The sequence below is a fragment of the Vicugna pacos genome, chromosome 14 (genome assembly GCF_048564905.1).
Source record: "Vicugna pacos chromosome 14, VicPac4, whole genome shotgun sequence".
NCBI lineage: Eukaryota > Metazoa > Chordata > Mammalia > Artiodactyla > Camelidae > Vicugna > Vicugna pacos.
Genome location: NC_133000.1, coordinates 48,995,877 through 48,999,909, shown reverse-complemented (window position 1 = coordinate 48,999,909; position 4,033 = coordinate 48,995,877). Strand labels below are relative to the sequence as shown.

Here is a 4,033-nt window from a genome sequence, read left to right as displayed (position 1 = left end):
TCCAGTCTTCTGATGTAGAACAAACATCTTTTGAATTCTTGAATTTGGGTGTGCTGATTGGACCTATTCTCTGCACAACTCCCATAAAGACTTATCTGTGAATGTGAGAGTTATTTCTGAAATTCTAAGTGAAACTAGAACTTACCAATACTTGAAAGAACAAATGTAATGCAGAATCACAAATTTTAATTTTTTCCCAATATTTTATAGCTATCTTACCAAACTTTAATTCAATATAATTTTTAAAATCCCTCTTTTTTGCAGTGTCTTTTCAATATTCTAAAGCTATTTCCCATGGAAAATCTCTTTCTTGTCACATTTCATCAGTTTAAATATTTAATTAAGTTATCTAACTACAGTAACAAGTACATCTGGAATAAACAGTTTAAGAAACTTGCACAACTGACTCTTGCACTCTTCTCTGCATCTACTGTGAGAATGAAGACCATTCTCAGCAATCAGACTGTCAACATTGCAGAAAATGTCGACATCACTTTGAAGGGATGCACAGTTATTATGAAGGGCCCCAGAGGTACCATGCGGAGGGACTTCAATCACATCAATGTAGAACTCAGTTTCCTTGGAAAGAAAAAGAAGAGGCTCTGGGTTGACAAATAGTGGGGAAAAAGAAAAGAACTGGCTACTGTTCGCACTATCCAGTAGTCATGTACAGAACGTGATCAAGGGTGTTACACTGGGCTTCCATTACAAGATGAGGTCTGTGTATGCTCACTTCCTCATCAATGTCATTATTCAGGAGAATGTTTCTCTTGTTGAAATCCAGAATTTCTTGGGTGAAAAATACATCCGCAGGTTCGGATAAGACCAAGTACTGCTTGTTCAGTATCTCAAGCCCAGAAAGATGGGTTAATTCTTGAAGGAGATGACATTGAACTGGTATCAAATTCAGCTGCTTTGATTCAGCAAGCCACGACAGTTGAAAACAAGAATATGAGAAAAATTTTGGATGGTATCTATGTTTCTGTAAAAGAAACAAACAGTTCAGCAGGCTGATGAATAAAATCTAAGTTGCCCGGCTACAGAAACAGCAAGATGCCAGATGACTCTTCAGATCCATTTGTGATATTTTAAGGATGCAATAAAAGCTCTATTGATTTGGGAAAACAAAACAAACAAACAAACAAAACAAAACAAACACAACTGACTCTTGCTAGCATACAACTCAACTAGTGGGAACGGCATGTGTGAGTACACCAGAGAGTAGCCTGTTCCCCACGAATGCTTAACATGCCATGAGCAATGGTCAGCCTGTTTACAGAGGTAATAGAGAGTGGCAGCTGAACCACGAAGTAAATGGAAGTCAGTTAAGTGGTTAAGACATTTTGAATGTATTGCACAAGACATCAGGTCACTGTGCAAAAATGACTATTTTCAGTTAAGACTACTAACATAAAGTCATTACTTTCTGAGAAGCAGAATGCCCTTCTGCTCCCACAGCATGTGGAAGAAGCTTCACTGAGAGATGGGTAAGAAAAGACAAATCCACAGGACAAAGACATTCAGGTTTGTGAGGGAGACTGAGTCACAGCAGTGAACAGCTATTGATGTTCCCATTAATCTTCCAACACAATTGATTTAGAATATATTGGAAACAAGAAATTAATCATCTGTGGGAATCAACTATTAAATACCCTTCTTGCTTTAAAGGGATTTTGCACAATCGTGGTATTAAAGAAAGGAAATAAGCAGCAACATAGAAAAAGAACTGTGCAACATGACGCAGTGGAAATTATCCCAGGTATGCAAGATTGGCTTAAAATCTGAAAGTCAATCAATGTAATATACCATTTTAATTAAAAAAGGACAAAACTGTATGTTCTTCTCAATAGACACGAGCAGCCTTTGACAAAGTCCAATTCCTATTCCTGATAGAAAGTCTTAACAAATGAGAAGGAAGCAGAAATAATCTTCCTCAACCTGATAAAAGGCATCTGCAAAAAACCCTATAGCTGTCATTTAGCTTACCTGTAGAAAATAAATGCTCTTGCCTAAACCTGGAAACAAGGCAAAAATATATAATATAACTCAGTGTTCAATGTTGTACTGGATTCATTCCTGATAATATAAGATTCCCAACACCTTATATATTTAACTGTATGAGATTGCTGAGAGTAGACCATTCATGACCTCAAAAATGGCAATTTCATGTAGTTCAATCTAATGTAAGTTGTTTTTTTTTTAAGTTTCTGAAAAAGTCAGATGGAATAATGATTCCATAGTCAATGAGATCTTCAGAAACTTAAAAAAAAATAAAGTTATATTAGATTGAACCAGCTTAGTATGCAATGACTGCAAATGTTTCCATCTGTTCAAACCTATTACCCCTACTATCACTGCTGATAATATAACCTGCTCTTCTTCACAGCCTGGCTATTTTCTCTTTTCAGATTTTTTTTATCAATATTTCTGAAGACATCTGCTCTGCCTCTTTTCACCCTTTTCAACAGATGTGAGATTTCTAACCAGGGACAATAGATTACAGCATTAAGAATCTTCATTTTCAATGACATATTATTTGATCACCATCGTTTCTTGAAAACGTTAGACTTGACTTCATAAGCAGAAAGCTATACATTTATTTCTTAGTTCTGTATCTGTTTTTGTGAAATCCTAGATGCACAATAAGTAAACAAACTTCCATTTTCTTATGCTTCTCCAGAGATGCACAGAGAAATATTTCCCTCTGTTCTATTATTGATAAATTGTTCATAACCTCTTCCTAAACAAACAAAAAGAAGGTAAGTTTTTCTCTCAAATACTCTCACATTTTCGAAACATGCTTTTCAAACTTTCATTTCTCATTCCCATGACACTTTCGAAAACATCTAAGTATATACAAACCTAAAAACCCACTTTAAAAATGTGCCAGTTTTTCCCTAGTTCCATATTATCTATTTGTTCACACTGAAATTATACAATAGATAGGAAGATGCAATATCACTGTCCAATCATGATGGGCACTACTACAAGCACCATTACTCTTCCTAGCTCAAATAGTAGATGCTTTAAAAAGAGGATCTAGGTTTAGGTCCCTTCTTCAAGGAATCTCTCTAAGTTCACTCCCTTTTTACCCTGTGGAACAGCTGGCTTCACCTTGAAGATTTGTTTCTAGTCTACCTTTCCCTTCCCTGTCATCCTCCCAAGATTTGAGGTTTTCTCTAGACATGTGCTGTCCAAGAGGATATCCACCATCCACAGGTGGCTGCTGAATACTTCTAACTTGGCTAGCCCACATTGATGTGCTGTAACTATACACATACAATTCCAAATATTTAATACAAAAAAAGAATTTAAAATGTCTCATAGCTTTCATATTGGTAACTCATTGATTGTTGATATTTGAGGTAGCTTGGGTTAAATAAAATATATTCTTAAAATTAATTTCATATGTTTCCTTTTTACTTTTTGAATGTGGCTACTGGAAAGTCCAAATTTATGTACTTACTTTTATATTATATATTTTATTATATTTCTACTGGACAGCACTGCTCTTTGCTATCTCTCGGTACCCAAGCCTCCTCCTTCCCTTGCTCCCCACTTGTAGAAAACTCCTCATATGCCCCTGTTCAGTCCCTGGCCCCAGCATCCCAGCCTCAGCCAATCCTGCTGCACTCATCCAGAAAGGAATCTTGACAATTTAGTAAAAATATCAATTGACAGTTCCAAAGAAAACTTACAGAATTTTGCAAAATGATTCTGGAGTTCCTCTGAAAGGCAGGAATAGCTAAGACAACTTCCAAAAAAGAGCAGTAAAAGAACCTTCCCAGAAACTCATAAGTTTTGAGAGCCTTAAAAATTATAACAAATGGAAATGATTTACTGTTATGTCTTCTGCACAGTAAGCAAGCACTCAACATACATTAGCAATTAGTATTATCATTGCTTCTTACCAAAACATACAAAAATATAACAATTAAAATCTTACAGAACTTGAGAAGGATTATTCGCAGATGATTGATATATAGACCTATAAACAACTTTTACATAAATAGCACATTTATTATACTGTATG

General features: G+C 35.5%; 1 pseudogene; it reads left to right on the top strand.

Annotated features, from left to right (window-relative positions):
- Window positions 1–438: 438 nt before the first annotated feature.
- LOC102528118 (large ribosomal subunit protein uL6 pseudogene) lies at window positions 439–1,021 on the top strand (annotated as a pseudogene).
- The last annotated feature ends 3,012 nt before the right edge of the window (window positions 1,022–4,033 follow it).